Consider the following 18,556-nt stretch of genomic DNA (forward strand, 5'->3'; position numbering starts at 1 on the left):
ATCATTGTGTGTATTTACAAAAGCTCAAAGATGGATCTTTCATTTATCTTCTCTTGTATATTGATGATATATTGATCGCTTCGAAGAGTCAAAAGGAGATAGACAAATTAAAGGATCAGTTGAATCAAGAGTTTGAGATGAAAGATCTAGGTGAGGCCAAGAAGATTCTTGGTATGGAGATAAACAGAGATAGACAGAGAGGGAAGCTTTGTTTAACACAGAAGCAGTATTTGAGAAAGGTATTACAATGTTTGGGCATGAATGAAAATACCAAACATGTAAGTATCCCACTGGCTTCTCATTTGAAACTTAGTTCTCAATTATCTCCTAAAACTAACGAAGAACGAGAGTATATGGAAAAAGTTCCATATGCTTAATGTAGTTGGGAGCTTGATGTATGCAATGGTGTGTACGCGTCCTGACATTTCACAAGCAGTTGGAGTTGTGAGTAGGTACATGCATGATCCTAGAGAAAGACATTAGCAAGTTGTGAAATGGATTCTACGGTATCTCCAACAAACCGTGGTTGTTGGTGTAGTTTTTGAACTAGATGAAGCACTTTGTCAGTGTGTGGTTGGATATACTGATTCCGATTATGCTGATGATTTGGATAAGCGTCGATCAACTACTGGGTATTTGTTTACTCTTGCTAAAGCCCCTGTAAGTTGGAAGTCTACATTGCAATCTACGGTGGCCTTGTCTACTACAGAGGCAGAATACATGGCAGCTTCAGAGGCTATAAAGGAAGCAATTTGGCTTAACGGGTTGATGGAAAACTTGGGAGTTGTTCAAAGTCACATTAGTCTCTATTGTGACAGTCAGAGCGCTATTCACTTAGCGAAAAAATCAAGTCTACCATTCAAGGACTAAGCATATTGACGTGAGGTATCACTTTGTGCGGGAGATCTTTGAAGAATGAAAGATTCTACTTCAGAAAATTGCGACATCAAAAAATCCTGCAGATATGATGACCAAGGTGGTAACAGTAATCAAGTTCAATCATTGTTTGAACTTGATTAAAATACTGAAAGTATGAACACCTTTGGGTGTGCGGCGCTTGTAAGCACAAGAGGCACTACAAATATGGGGAGTTGAAGAAGTTGAGTAGGCTTGGTAATTTCAAGCCAAGGTGTAGATTTGTTAGATTTGGCTTGAAATTAAGTTGGCAAGTTAGAAATTTCATCTTGGTTGGTGGCCAACTTATTGGAAATTTCATCTTGGTTGGTGGCCAAACTTTGAACATGAGAATTTCATATTTGGTGGCTAACTTGTACACATTGGAAAATTCTTTGGTATATGGCCAACTTATTTTTCTTTTTTGATCCCTAAAATATTAGGTTATTTATAAGCTTAGTCCTTAAAACTCAACTATAAATAGGCCTAAGTATTTCATTAGAAATCATCCCAAAAAAAACAAGTTCTCTCTTCCTCTTGTATTCTTCATTCTCCCACTTTGGGAATTCTAAAGAATTCCATTTGTTGTAATATTGGCGATATAGTGAAGTTATCATCCAGTGTGGTGCCCGAGGAGTAGACGATATTCTCGTCGAACCTCGTAAATTTGGTGTGTTCTCTCCTTTATTGTTTTTTATTCGGTTTTTCCATTATGTTTCAATATCCAATAGTTTGACAGATTTATTCGCTGTGCAACCTTTGGTGGTTTTGATCTTGACATTTTAGGTCAATTTCGAAACTACGTTCGTGTGGGAAATAACCCAATGTCCCCAACATATAAAACATATAATATAACCATATAACATTTCATATAAACAAAAAGCATACATCTACAAATACTATCATTAATCCCTTTTACTTACCATATATTCATCATATATAACACATATATCACTATACCAAGGAATAAACATATCATCATGTAATTTCTATAACATATTTCATATTACCAAATATACATATCACATATATCATTTCACAACAGAACACATATCATATCATATCAATTGATTTATTTACTCTCTTTAAAGTCTATGTATTAACCCATGTATAATTTTGAGAACTTAAGGTATGTGAGTACATTGAAGTTGTGCACCACTATGTTGTCACCACAGCTCATATAAATGTCCCGAATGACCTATCCAGAGGTCATAAAGAACCTAAGTAAACTGTCCATATGTTCCTGAAGAACCTAAGTAAATTGTCCATATGTTCCTTAGAACATAGGTATACTGTCCATATGCCCCGAAAGACATAGGTAATTTTATCCATATGTCCCGAAAGACATAGGTAATTGTCCATATGTTCCGTAGAACATAGGTAAACCCTCGAATCTTGGCATGCCAACTATACTACTAGCTCTCATATTACATAACATGGGCATTATCATTTATGACAGTTCACATATTCACATCACTTATTCTTTCTCTTCTGTCACATACCACATGTATGTGTAACCATATATTTCATATTCAAAGTATCAAATCTAGACTTATCACAAGTCTAGATTTGAATATACTACTATAATCATGTTATGCATATGCACTCATCTTAGCCTTACTTTGATTCGATTCTAATTCTTTGATTGTTCCGAAACTTGTTTAGGCTCAACATCTACATAAACATAATTTCGAGATGATTTTCATAAGCTTAAACCTTATAACTTGATGTTACTAATTTAGGCTAATTTAATGAACCAAAAATTCACTTTTCCTTTAGAAGTGTATCGATGCACTCGGTACACAAAATAGCTTCGAAATATCCATGCATCGATGCACCCCCTTAATGCATCGATGCACCTTCAAAATTGTCTTAGTACATCGGTGCCCATTCATAGTGCATCGATGCACCTATCCAGAAAAGTTTATTTTCACCCGAAAATTCCACAACTTTTCATTAAATTTCCTTATATAAACATCTTTCATACCATTAAACTCAAGTACAACCATTTTAACTAACTATTATTATTCCAACACTTTAGAATTTCTCATATCTCATTCAAATTCTTAAACTAAGAATCATACCAAATTTTCCATGTAATCCAAACCTATTTCTAACACTTATAACTTATTATTCACACCTATGACAAGTCAAATTCATCCTCCAAATTCATTAAACCTTCCTATTCAAAATTTCACTTAAAAACCCATTTTCTTTAATCTGTCATAACTCCTTTATCTTTTGATTTTAAGATAACTTACGCTTTCCTTAAGCTTAATTATCATCTAATGATCAAAACACAACCTTTAATTCAACAAACAATCAACTAATTAAGAAACTCACCTTTGCTTGAGCTCTCACGTGGAGGATGAAGAAGAAAGAAGATGAAGAAAAGAAGTGGAGAAAATATCTCCTTTATCTTATCCCCACCTACATATATATCATTTTTTATCATTTCCAAGTCAAATGACCATTTTACCCTTTTATTCTTTCAATAATTACTAACAACTTTCAGGAAATATCTCCAAATAAATTATTGAACTATTCAACTATTCTACTTTTATCCTTAAATTTTAAAATTTTACAATTTAGTCACTAACCCGATATTGAGGATGTTACATTAATCACCCGATTCGATCCGTTTTTCAGAATTAAGCCCCGTTTTTTATGAAATGGTTATTGTTATGTATTTGAGGAATTATTGAAAGTTAAATTAAAGATCGAGGGCGTTCGAATAGAATTTTATGGTCGATCAGTATGGCACGAAAATCGAGGTAATACTTTACTACCTCTTTATGCTTTATGGAATATGTGAATATTGGTAAATGCATGAATAAGATAATGTTGGTCTCATTTGTGTAGTTAATGAATTTCTACACTCGATCCGAATACAGTAGAAATTTGGCAACTGATTATGGTTTAGATGATTAATATAAGAGATTGAGAGATTGTTAGAATTAAATTACAAGTTTTGTTATTAGTGATAAAGAAATCAGCCCTGGATTTGTAACTTAAATTTTATATCAACAAAGGTTAAATACTAAAGGTACTCGGATGAGAAATTATGAGAATACTCTGGTTGGGTAAAATTACGAAAATACCCTTATGTTGTAAAATGACAAGAATTATCCCTGGAAGTTGATTAATAACCCTGAAATGACTTATTGATCTGATAAAACTACAGATGTGTATAAGGAATGCTAGTTTTACTTGGAAAATTTGGATAACCGGTTTTTAACCCCATGAGGATTTATGCAATATACTAGAAGTCTGTTAAGGAATCATTTCAAGATAAGAGAATGTTCAAGAAAGCAATTAACTATAGGATCTCTAAATTATAGTTATTTTCGTTAAGAGTTAATACTAAAACTATTTGATTAAGAAATTACAAAAATGCCCTTGAGAGGTAAAATAGTCCGAGTTAACCCTGAATGGTAAAATACTTTGAGGATTCATACTTAACTCGATTAAGTACAGATTTGATTGTTAAGATCCTGACTTAGTGCAGAAAAATTCCTGATATTCCGTTTGTAAAATCTGAGAAGGCACTTGACCCGAAAATATCTGAGTTGTGAGTAAATACCTGAAGAACAATTTATCAAGTGTATTCTTTTGTCAAAATTGTTCGAATGGACTAAATAAATGATAAGTTTGAATTTAATAATAAGATCGGACAGAAAGAAAAGATTGAAAAACACTGGATCTATAAAATGACCAGAATACCACTGTAATGAAAAATGATCCAATAATATCACCAAGCTTAGGAATGATAGGATATCCTCGAGCTCTATAATGATTGAAATAAAACTGAACACCAAAATGACCAAAATACCCTTATGGCCTAGACTAAGTAGATGTTTTGGATTAATTAAGGAATCCAAGTAAATATGGGTGTTGTACTACCCTTAAAAGTTTTGGGACACAACTTAAGTGAGCCGATCAACTCCAATGATATGTTAGTACCTGAAAGACGTATGTATTACTTGAATGCGTATTTGTCTTCTCAAGTTTGGCTCGATGATAATTTTGGAAGTATTCAGTTCAACTCTAGATCGCATTCAGTACTAAGAATTGAACATTTGTTCGACAAATCAATCACGAAGACCAAATTGAATTGAACGGAAGTACAATATGTATCTGAAATTCAGAAACGTCTGAATTACTCTGGAAAATCTCGAAGTAACTGGAATAGACTTGATTGCTAAACGAACTAGGTAACCTCAAGGATTGAGGATTAAGTAAGAGATTGGAATAAGCCTGAAAACTCGGATGAACTTACGTGATGTATCATCCCTATGGATTATGAACCATAAATCAAGTTCATCAGCATTTCCTGATATAGTTGAAACATGGAAATGAAACAAAGACCATTGGAATATATGTTTGTCTCCTTAAGATCTGTTCAGTGATGACTCAGAAGATGATCTATGGATAAGAATATTTGGTATTAAAGAGTAAATACCCTAGAAGGTTAATGAATTGACAAGTTGACAAGTATTAGTTTTGGGAGCTATTCATCTGGAGTTGTTCGATAATCCGAGTAATCGACATAAATTGTAAAGGTCTTGAACCTTCATTTCTTTCTTATCAGCTCAAGTTTCATTCTAAATAACTAATGATTACATCAGTTAATGGTCTCTTCCAATAGTGATTCTAAATTCCAACATTCTATCGACATACTGAAGATCTGTGTTTCTCTACTTTATAAGATTATCTAGTACATCTAAATAATATCTGTAAACTCTGGTGTGTTCCTTAATCATATAAATATTTTATATGATTTCCGACTTGAATTATGTTATGATACATGACCTGAATTTTGTTCTGATTTTTTATTTGGATTATGTTCTGATATATGTTCTGAATTCTGTTTTGATTCATGATATCTCCATTTACTCATGGAAAAATGTTTTAATTGGGGGGTATTATTGAATGAAGTATTTCTGCAGGTTCTTCGGCTTTATGCTCAGGGCCTTACAGGTTGTGTGGGTTGGGTGTATGGTTCTGGGGAACCTACACAAACAGATTATGAAAGGATAGGGGTATATATATATGTGTGTGTGTGTGTGTTTTAAAAGATATGTATCTTTTTACTGGTTTTATGGGAACACACTAGATAACCTATTCTGATCTCCTGAACTTAGTCATCTGAAACACTTATCTGAACTGAAAGCTCACTGTTTGTTACTACCTGAAATATCAGTAGGATTTCTGCTCTGCATAAAGATTTGTAGATGTATGAACCGATAACGAAATATATGTTTATCTGTATATGCACGTTCTTCAGCATCATCTGGTAGTTCTGTATTACTGAGATTTCTGAAGCTCACTCTATTACTCAACATTACAGGTTAAAAGAATTGTATCAGTGCAGCTATCGACTTCAGTAAGGGAGTTCTTCCGGCGTTGCTTGCAGAATATGGTACATGTGATTAGGAGGCACATAGTTTATTTTTTTTAAATACGAGTCTGAAAATCTGTTTTATTTCTTCGTACTGATAAATCATTTTATAATTTACATGTTTTAATAAAAGTTTTAAAATTTCCACCATTTTTGCAATGGATCACTCTGGTGGCCCTAATGTGACACTCCAGATCAGATCGGGTTATTCGCATCGGTCTGAGGGGGTTACATTTAGTGGTATCAGAGCTATGGTTGAGTCAAAATTTTCAAGATAGACCGGCCGGTCGAATTTAAAAAAAATATGTCTGATCAGTACATGCCCCTAGACTACAGTCGTACTCTCTGAGCCGGAACTCCAAGGTTGAGTCCCTATCTGTAACGAGAAAACCTAAGTTTTATATGTTAAGACTCTACCTTTGTATAAGGGAATACCAGTAAAGTCTATTTGAATTCTTTAAAGTACCTCACGAGCCATGTGAGAGTTACTCATTTGAGAAATTCCGATCCTACTCCAGAAATGAAATTTGGATATGTTACAGCTCCATGAACATGTTTTCGTAACCAAGACTGAATTGATTTTTTTGAGGAAATTTTCGTTCGGATTGTTTTATTGAAATGACGAAAAGTTCTAATAAGAATGTATGCTCAGCTGGTTAAGGATTAGTAAAGAACTCGCATTTTTGTAAAAGCTACTTGAAGATATAAGAATTGATGGAAGTTTTATTTATGCAATTATGTGACATGAATGAATTTCGAGGACGAAATTCATTTAAGGAGGGGATAATTGTAACACCCCAATTTAGGGGTGAAATTTTAGAAATTATAAAGTGATGAATTTAATTGGAATTTTGGAAGGAAATTGAAGATTAAATTGTAAAATCGCAAAGTTGGCAGACCATTTTAAGAAATGCATGAAGTGCATTGACTAAACTCATGGTTTACCTATTTTTTTATGAGATGAATTATAAACCCCATCTCGTATATTTTCTACAAAATTTTCCAGTTTCCCTTCCCCTTCAACCCTCTTTTCAACTCCGATCTACTCGTTATCCAACCTCCGATCGACAAACTGAAACCACCATCGTGTTTGTCACGACCGATGAACAAAAACCCTCAAACCTTTCATCATGAATCGTCATCGTTTGATGTTAATTACAGTTGGAAGTATCGTCGGTTTTAACTCGATTTCCGTTGGTTTTTTGTTGATTCACGTCGATCCGGCCATCCGTTTTCAACACTTACCGCACCATCGTGATCCTTGCATCATTCCGAGTCTGCCAATGTTCATCGTTTCTCCGTCGTCGTCGGCGGCGAGTGGAGGGGTGAAAAAGTCAAAATTTTGATGTTTCAGAATCGATCTCTCCACCGTTCAAAATTGTGAACCAGACTTGGTAAGTGTCTCAAAATGCCTTAAAATAATTTTTAGAGATTTTCAAGAATTTTTCCGACACCGTATCACTGTTCACGCACCGCACGTGCCGCCACTACACGTAGGGGGTGTTAATTTTGTAATTAATTTTTGTTAGGGTGATATTTGTGTACAATTTGGGTGTTAGTTTTGTAAATATTTTTAAAAGGGTGCTAAATTTGTAATTAATTTATGTTAGGGTGATATTTATGTAAAACTGTTGATTGTTGACCACTGTTGACCAGAACTTTGACCGGCGTTGACCGGGCATTGAACGACCTTTGACTTTGACCGGGTATACCTATTCTGACATTTTTTGATGTCCTGAATCTGTTTTTGGGGTGCGTTTCGTCAAATTCGAACCTGGTAAAGTTGTTTTCACTGATTAATCACCCGCCTCGTTTTTTGATGAAATATTTATTGTTATGTATTTGAGGAATTATTGAAAGTTAAATTAATGATCGAGGGCATTCGAATAGAATTTTTATGGTCGATCAGTATGGCACAAAAATCGAGGTAATACTTTACTACCTCTTTATGCTTTATGGAACATGTGAATATTGATAAATGCATGAATAAGATAATGTTCGTCTCATTTGTGTAGTTAATGAATTTCTACACTCGATCTGAATACAGTAGAAATTTGGAAACTGATTATGGTTCAGATGATTAATATAAGAGATTGAGAGATTGTTAAAATTAAATTATAAGTTTTTGGGATTAGTGATAAATGAATCAACCCTGGATTTGTAACTTATATTTTATATCAACAAAGGTTAAATACTAAAGGTACTCGGATGAGAAATTATGAGAATACTCTGGTTGGGTAAAATTACGAAAATACCCTTATGTTGTAAAATGACAAGAATTATCCCTAGAAGTTGATTAATAACCCTGAAATGACTTATTGATCTGATAAAACTACAGATGTGTATAAGGAATGCTAGTTTTACTTGGAAAATTTGGATAACCGGTTTTTAACCCCATGAGGATTTATGCAATATACTAGAAGTCTGTTAAGGAATCATTTCAAGATAAGAGAATATTCAGGAAAGTAATTAACTATAGGATCTCTAAATTATAGTTATTTTCATTAAGAGTTAATATCGAAACTATTTGGTTAAGAAATTATGAAAATCCTTGAGAGGTAAAATAGTCCGAGTTGACCCTGAATGAGAAAGTACTTTGAGAATTCGTACTTAACTCGATTAAGTACATATTTGATTGTTAAGATCCTGACTTGGTGCAGAAAAATTCCTGATATTCCGTTTGTAAAATCTGAGAAGGTACTTGACCCGAAAATATCCGAGTTATGAGTAAATACCAGAAGAATAATTTATCTAGGGTATTCTTTTGTCAAAATTATTCGAATGGACAGAAATAAATGATAAGTTTGAATTTAATAATAAGATCGGACGGAAAGAAATGATTGAAATACATTGGATCTGTAAAATGACCAGAATACCCTTGTAATGGAAATGATCCAAGAATATCACCAAGCTTAGGAATGATGGGATATTCTCGAGCTCTGTAATGATTGGAATAAAAATAAACACCAAAATGACCAAAATACCCTTATGGCCTAGACTAAGTAGATGTTTTGGATTAATTAAGGAATCCAAGTAAATATGGGTGTGTACTACCCTTAAAAGTTATGGGACACAACTTAAGTGAGCCGATCAACTATAATGATATGTTAGTACCTGAACGACGTATGTATTACTTGAATGTGTATTCGTCTTCTCAAGTTTGGCTCGATGATAATTTTGGAAGTATTTAGCTCAACTCTAGATCGCATTCAGTACTAAAAATTTGACACTTGTTCAATAAATCAACCACGAAGACCAAATTGAATTGAATTGAAGTACAATATGTATCTGAAATTCAGAAACGTCTGAATTACTCTAGAAAATCCTAAAGTAACCGGAATAAAATTGATTGCTAAACGAACTAGGTAACCTCAAGGACTAAGGATTAAGTAAGAGATTAGAATAAGCCTGAAAACTCGGTGGAACTTACGTGATGTATCATCCCTATGGATTATGAACCACAAATCAAGTACATCGGTATTTCCTGATATAGTTGAAACATGGAAATGAAATAAAGATCATTGGAATATTTGTTCGTCTCCTTAACACTGTTCAGTGATGACTCAGAAGATGATCTATGGATAAGAATATTTAGTATTAAAGAGTAAATACCCTGTAAGGTTAATGAATTGACAAGTATTAGTTCTAGGAGCTATTCATCTGGAGTTGTTCGATAATCCGAGTAATCGACATAAATTGTAAAGGTCCTGAACCTTCATTTCTTCCTTATCAGCTCAAGTCTCATTCTGAATAACTAATGATTCCATCAGTTATTGATCTCTTCCAATAGTGATTCTAAATTCCAACATTTTATCGACATACTGAAGATCTGTGTTTCTCTGCTTGATAAGATTATCTAGTACCTCTGAATAATATTTGTAAACTCTGGTGTGTTCCTTAATCATATAAATATTTTATATGATTTCTGACTTGAATTCTATTCTGATACATGACCTGAATTCTGTTCTGATTTCTGATCTAGATTCTGTTCTGAATTCTGTTTTGATTTCTGATATCTCCATTTACTGAAGGAAAATGTTTTAATTGGGGGTATTGTTGAAGGAAGTATTTCTGCAGGTTCTTCGGCTTTGTGCTCAGGGCCTTACAAGTTGTGTAGGTTGGGTGTATGGTTTTGGGGAACCTACACAAATAGATTATGAAAGGATGGGGGTATATATATATATGTTTTAAAAGATCTTTATCTTTTTACTGGTTTTACGGGAACACACTAGATAACCTATTCTGATCTCTTGAACTTAGTCATCCGAAACACTTCTCTGAACTGAAAGCTCACTGTCTGTTACTACCTGAAATATCAGTAGCATTTCTGCTCAACATAAAGATTTGTAGATGTCTGAACCGATAAGGAAATATATATTTATCTATATCTGCACGTTCTTCAGCATCATCTGGTAGTTCTGTATTACTGAGCTTTCCGAAGCTCACTCTATTACTCAACATTGCAGGTTAAAAGAATTGTATCAGTGCAGCTATCGACTTCAATAAGGAAGTTCTTCCGGCGTTGCTTGCAGAGTATGGTATATGTGATTAGGAGGCATGTAATTGTATTTTGTTTTAAATACGAGTATGAAAATCTGTTTATTTCTTCGTACTGATAAAGTATTTTATAATTTACATGTTTTAATAAAAGTTTTAAATTTTTTGCCATTTTTACAGTGGGTCGCTCCGGTGGCCCTAATGTGACACTCCAGATCAGATCGGGTTATCCGCATCGGTCTGAGGGGGTTACAAGAGATCTGGTCGAGAGGTATATTCCTCATTCTTTTTTTTTGTTCTTATTTTGTTAACTTGAATGAAAAAAATGCTTGCTTTGTATTGGTGTTCTCGAAAATGTGAGGATCGAGTTTCCCTTACAAATGGTTCTGTTTTGGTTTTATATCACCCATATTACAAATTAAAAAAAAATCATATCTCTGATTTGGGCACTTTTAGAGTAGTTTGCAGGAGTATAGATGGCATGGAGAGGGTGGCACAATGATCGGGCCATTGAATTTCCTGAATATTCAGGGATCGCCTTTTTTTCTTTTTTCTTTTATTTTATTTATTTTTACATTATTTTTATTTTTAGATAAAAAAATGGTGATTACACATATAAATCAAAAATTATCAATAATTCCTTAAATAGCTAAATAAAATAATATGAAGTAGAAAAAAATTACATGATATTGGAAAGAGCCTAGTGGGGATGGCCTTACATAACCACACGTAACATTATGTTTTGGCGATGAATAGGATCATCGACAATTAGTTTGATGGTTGTTATTGGGATGAATATGTAAACTTATATAAATTAAGTGTTTCAATCCTAAACAAATAAAAAATCCTAAAATAATTATAATTTTTAATTAAAAATATAAATTAATTATATTTTATTAAAATTTAAACTAAATAATAATAAAGGATTAGTTATGGATAAGTCATTATACTTTTCAATATTTATTTAATAAGAACAATTTAATTAGTGGTGTATATCGGTATGTTACATTAGTGATGTATTTCAATATGCGACGTGCATTCTAGACTTATTCTAGTATAATTAATATTTAAGATAATGCGTGTACGAGAGAATTATTTTTACAATGAATATTATAACCTGTAAAGATAATTAAAAAAATAAATGTAATACGTAAAATGTTAAATGAAATAAAATAGTTTAAATTGTAATTTAAAAGACTTAAATAAATAGATATAAATTTAATATGCACAAAAATAAAATCGAATAATATGATTTAAATTGAGATTCATACCAACTAACTCAAACCATTTAAATTAATAAAAATATTAAAGAATTGTGTCTTTAATATTAAAAAATAGTTATTTATTAAAATTTTAACATAACTAAATATATATATTAAATGAAAAATCATTAAAGAATATTTGATTCGTATAATGTAATATTATGTAAGATTATCTGAATATAATATCAAAAAATAATTATATATGGTATTAATGTAATTAAAATATATACTAATATAGAAGTTGATTAATAAAAAGGTTACATGATAATTTCTATGTTCTAAACTTGTCATTTTTCGTTAAAAATGGCGGTCGTCTGTGCCAGACATTAACCTGGTGACTGTGATATGATAAAATATTATCTCAGAGTTTGAACTTTATAGTTGTTTGAGATTTTAAGATCATACTTTATCATATCCAAGTCAATAAGTTAAAATCCTACTCTGATGCCCATTAATTTTAACAAGAAATTATGAATTTAAAACATAAGAATAGTCGACTGATCATTTTATAATTTTTAATAGTCGGAGACTCAACAAAATAATATCATATAACTAGATATCATTTTATAAATTTTAATAATCGAAAAACTTAATATACTTTTGTGTACTTTACTCTAAAAAAATACTTAAAAATGGAAGGATGGTTTTGGAAGTACACGTGTCCGTAAAATAGGGCGTGGCCGTTGGGGAATTAGGCTGTAAAATGCTCTGCTAAAAATACCAATAAAAAGGTTGTTTGTATGAACTTTGAAGCAGTCTTTTAGCTCCTACTTTTACCCTTTCCTTTTTTACGTTTTGAAATTTCATTTTTTATGTAAAAAACTGAAACAAAATAAATAGTAATCTGACCCTCAACACGCGCCATTGCGACTGGACTTTCAGATTACATTAACTCAATTTTACCCAAAACTGTTAATTTTTTTATTAAAAAAACACAATAATTAATCATTTTTAAGATATTAAACAATTGAATAAAATTTACATCCTTCACTTGATTAGCATTGAAATTAATAAATTTCATTCATAGAAAATAAAAGTTATATGTGGATTGATTTTTAAAGAGGGAATTTGTTAAAATTATTTTTAAAACTATTAGGTATATTTTATTTATATTATTAAATTATTAATAATGCATGTTAACTAATTTATCCAAGAAGAAATAATCTTGGATATGAAAACTTACCGAAATGAGAATATATAGGGTAAATTATATGTTTAATACCATAATTATAATTTTTGTTATGTTTCAGTCATCCAACTATTTTGGTCATCCATCGTTAGAAAATTAACGTTATGCTAACGTGATACCATAAGATAATGCCACATCAGCATTAATATTTAAAAAAAATATCACATCAATAGTTCTGCTAATTTTCTAACGGTAGGTGACTAAAATGAAACTAAAAGATATTTGATATGATTTTGAAAAATAATAAAGTTGGATGACGAAAATAGAATAAAAGTAATAGTTGAGGTAGTAAGTGTGTAGTTTACGCAAATAAATAAACAATGAAGCAGCGGTTAAGACGCTCTGAAAAGGCGCGTAGGATAACGAAACGGGTGCGTTGCATTTCCTTATAGTTGAACGTCCCAAACTGATCTCCTTGCGTGCATGCAGAAATCTCCTCTCTTTTTTTCCCTTCTGAAACAATAAACCCCAAAGTTCTCGTCATTAATCACTCTCTAAATAACAGAAAAGGGAGTAAGTGAAACATTTTTGCAGTTTCTCTAGTACTGGGAATTACAATTATTCACCATGTCTGTTCAATCGGCGGTTACGGTGGCTGCTTCGCCGGCGTCATTGTACGTTGGGGACTTGCACCCCGACGTCTCTGACGCTAATCTCATCGAAGCTTTCTCTGAGTTCAAGAGCTTGGCCTCCCGCCTCTGTTCATGTCTATATGGATTCTTCTACGGGGAGATCTCTTTGTTATGGCTATGTCAACTTCATTTCTCCTCAAGATTTCTTATCATCTTGTGTGTTTTGTTCTTTTCTTCTTCTTGGGATGACGTGAAATGTTTAGGGTTTGGGATTTTGGCTTTTGATCTTCGATAAACCTTCGGTTTGATTGATTTTTGAAAGCTCTATCGAGATCCATGTTTAATGCTAATCTTAGTCTCGATCAATGAAAGTATACTGACACTCCAAAGAGTAAAGCATCAGACATCATCTTTAGGTTACTCTACCAGATTCAACTCAAGAACGCTTGTTTTCTGGTATTGGAATTATGTTTTTTTTTTTATTGATTTTGTTAAACCTTGGTTTGATTTATTAAAATTAATCGTTTATCTTCTTCCATTACTGTGTTGGTATGTTTGGCTTTTGTATGTTTATCTTTTGGTTGAAACTTTTTTTATATATGATTCGTCTTTAAAATGTTCTTTTTTTATTTTTCATCTGATTTGACTAGCACAGCATGCTATTGAGGCCAAAAATCATACTTTGCTGAATGGGAAAATGATAAGGGTGATGCGGTCACTTCGAGATCCTGATGCAAGAGTGTTCGTTAAGGTTCAAATCTCCCCATTCCTTTTAATAGATGTATTAATTTTTTGCTTTTGTTTTGTTTTTCCATTACTGGAAATTTGAATGTGAAATGCTGTATCTGTTCATATAAGAATCTGAGTGATTCACTTGATAATGTGGGACTGCAAGTGTTATTCCGGCAGTTTGGAAATGTAATATCATGCAAGGTTGCAACTTTTGAGGATGGGAAGAGTAAGCTATGGGTTTGTTCAGTATGAGTCAGAGGGATCTGCAAATGCTGCTATTGAGAAGCTTAATGACACCATTGTAGGGGATAAGCAATGTATGAAAATTCTTAATAGAACCTTCCATGTTTTTATGTTTTGATTCTCTGCTCTGGAAATTTAATCATTTCTTTTTGGCTCAGATATGTTGGGAAATTTATGAAAAAGAGTGATCGGGTTTTGCCAAGTCCTGATGTCAAATATACAAAATTGTATATCAAGGATTTAGATTGGGATATCACAGGAGATGCTTTGCAAGAGAAATTTCCCGAGTTCGGGAAAATCGTTAGCCTGGTTGTAGCAAGGGATGAAAATGGAGCCTCAAGAGATTTTGGCTTTGTGAACTTTGAAAATCCAGATGATGCTAAGAAGGCCATGGAAGTGATGAACGGATCACAATTCGGTTGTTTTTTCAATCCCCTTTTTAAGCCTTAATTGATTTCAATAACTCGTACACTTATTTTGGTCTATGTTTATATTTGCATTGATTAGGCTCAAAGGTTATTTATATGTAGCAAGGGCACAAAAGAAAGCAGAACGGGAGCAAATACTGCGTCATCAGTTTGAGGAACGACGAAAAGTGCAGATCATGAAATATAAAGTATGCCTGATCCCATTTCTGGTCCAGATGTAATTCATTATCTGTTTATGCCATTTACCATATTTTTGTATTCGTATCCATATTTCAGGCTTCGAATGTTTATGTGAAGAATATTGATGATGAAGTGACTGATGAAGAACTGAGAGAATACTTTAGTCAGTGTGGAACCATTACTTCTGCAAAACTTATGCGAGACAACAAAGGACTAAGCAAAGGGTTTGGATTTGTCTGTTTTTCTTCTCCTGAGGAGGCTGCTAAAGCTGTCGACACATTTCATGGTATGTTAATGTCTTTAGGGTGTGTTTGGTTGGGGGAATGTGAGATTCCCATGGGAATGAAATCCATATTCCCCGTTTGGTTGGCCAGAAATGTCATTCTCGGTAATCTTACATTATCAATAGTAGATTTTTTTGGGTATATTACCGGGAATGTCATTACCTCCCTTTCCTTAGGTATTGTTGGATTACCAGCGTTTTGGACTAAAATGCCCTTAAAAAATTTTCTTTCAAAAATACTCTTATTCTGTCATTGAATAATAAAAATTCTACGAATGTTATATTATAAATTTATCCTTAAACTATTTTAGATTTACAAAAAAAATCTATAATTAAAATTTTATATGAAGTTTAGGGGTTAAAATAAAAATTTAACATTTCATTAAACCTTTTTATATTTTCAATTTTGTAAAAAAATTATATAAATTTTATGAATTTAAATTTTTTAAAGAAAATATATAAATATTTTCCAACTTGTTAAAAAACTAATATATAATAAGGATAATTTGGTTAAATATACATTCTAAGAATCTTTTATTCATTTAACCAAACACGATAATCTTACATTCCTGCTAAACCAATCAAACACAAAATACAACATTCTCATCAATTTTATTCCCTGGTAATCTTTTATTCCCACTGGTAATCTTACATTCCGTGAACCAAACACACCCTTAATGGTGGAAACTCGAACGAATTTATGTTAAAGAGTCACTTGAACCCTGTGCATTGATATCACTCTCTTATTTTAAGGATACATGTTTCACCAAAAGCCATTGTATGTCGCTACAGCTTAAAGGAAGGAGGATAGACAAGCACACTTGCAGCTTCAGTATGCACAGCGAATGGCTGGACTAGCAGGGCCTTCCACAGATATTTTCCCTGGAGGATATCCTCCAGTTTACTACACAGCTCCAACGGGTGTTCTTTCACAAGTACCTCCACAGCCGGGGGTGATGTACCAACCTTTAGGTTTGAGGCCAGGCCAGAGGGTCAATGGTTTTGCACTGCCAACCAGACCAGCCTTTCAACCACCATCACTGCCTATGGTATTTATTCATCCTCAAGTCATTTCATTGGACAGACCATCTTAATGAGTCCAATTTTCAGTTTAGTTTTTCTTGTAGGATGTTTTTAGTTGCTGCTTTGAACATTTTCTCCTTGTAGAGATGCAATGCAAACTGCTATTTTCCTTAACCCCCCCCATGCAACTGCTACTTTCCCAGTTTTAATGGACCTTTGCCATGTCTGTGAAATGTTCTTATCATTTTTATTTTGCATGATTTCATCATATGGAGGGTGTATGTTATTGCAATGGCCAATGCTTGTAATTGAATCACTGGACAAAGAGGGCGTTGGTTTTTCATTTAATTAATGTTTCAACCAAGTTTCATAACATTGACAATTACTGGCACTGCAACCATTTGATCGATCTTCCACACCTATCCAATCCTTCGAAATACAAATAAAGAACCTCTAGAGCCCTTTCCTAGTCTGATCTTCTCATCAATGTACGTGATCTGCAGCTTGACCTCACTCTCACCACCATACCGGAAGTCCATTGCTCCGACCCTCAGTTCAGGCGGCTCTCAAATATTACTTGAATCCATTGATTGTCCAGGACTTTTAGCTTTCCTGCACAAATCATGAATGAAATTGTATCAGAGGAGTAAACATCCACAGTTTCGCATCACATAAATCGAGTAGGATTTCAGCTAGGCCACATGATTTTGAGAATGCCAAGTTTTCGTCACTGCGAGTCTCTTTGAAATTAGTAGCAAGTTGATTCCACTTAATGTTAAGGAATGGCTTGGAAATGCAAATACTATCAAGAGATGACAATTCATGTTGATGCAAGTTTGAACAGATAAGAACAAGCTTATGATGATAATTGATTGGTAAATAGTAAATAATGACCTTTCAAGGAGACCTGTCCATCAAGAAACCCAAAAACAGAGAAGGCGCCCAAATGCACTTCTATAGCCGCCACCTGGGGAGGTAGGATTCGAACAGTAAACCACATCCCAATCTGGAAAGTAGAAACACAGAAAACCCAAAGATTAAAAGGTGTTCGAATTTGGTATTGGTCCACAGGGGCGGACTAGGACAATAATTCAGGGGTTGCACAAAAAAATTCTTATAAATTTTTTTAGGGGTTGCACAATATTAAATGTGACACTTGTATTAATTAAAAAAAATTAGAAAAAATTAATACTAAGTAGATAATTTTGTTCTATAAAAAAAAAATTCTATAAGAATTTATCTGAAATATAGGGATTTTACCTAAAAATCACAAAATATATGTATAAAAATACTAAAATAATATCATTTGATCAATGTTCCTCACAATTTGAAGGGTTGCCCGAGCTACCCCTGGCAACCCCCTGGGTCCGCCCCTGTTGGTCCACAGGTTGATGTAAGTTCTACCTCCGAAGATTAAAGGGCATCTTACTGGTTCATCAACGCAATATTTTGTTCAATTCATTAGCTTCTTGAGCCACCACTTGGTGCTGGTTTGGGGTGAGTGTAACTCCACGATCCGTTTGCGTCACCTAATCAACACTTGAGTTCAATTCTAAAGGCAGGAGGAAAGAAGGAAATAATAAACAATTGATGGAACTAAAAACCGAAGAATCTGCAGCTGTCCCGATCAGAGTAGATGTTCCTGCTTCAGACCATTCAATTAACGAGCCAACTAAAGCCAATGTAGCAGAAAAAGTTCAATCAGCAGTGCTTAAAAAGGGTAGCGGCAGACCATTGAAAGAAAAAGCAAAATCGCAGCTTTCAGGCTCATCCAACAGATTTGAAGTTCTAAAATCTGCCGAGGAGATTCAAAACAGTTCAGAAAGTTCACTGAGGAAACCAAGGGCTGCAT

The 18,556-nt window shown here is 33.3% G+C and overlaps 2 pseudogenes; one reads left to right on the forward strand and one right to left on the reverse strand.

Moving 5' to 3' along the window:
* Positions 1-2,003: 2,003 nt before the first annotated feature.
* Positions 2,004-18,556, reverse strand: LOC120211679 (annotated as a pseudogene).
* On the forward strand, positions 13,724-16,775 carry LOC120211678 (annotated as a pseudogene).

The sequence above is a fragment of the Hibiscus syriacus genome, unplaced genomic scaffold (genome assembly GCF_006381635.1).
Source record: "Hibiscus syriacus cultivar Baekdansim isolate YM2019G1 unplaced genomic scaffold, ASM638163v2 tig00109980_pilon, whole genome shotgun sequence".
NCBI lineage: Eukaryota > Viridiplantae > Streptophyta > Magnoliopsida > Malvales > Malvaceae > Hibiscus > Hibiscus syriacus.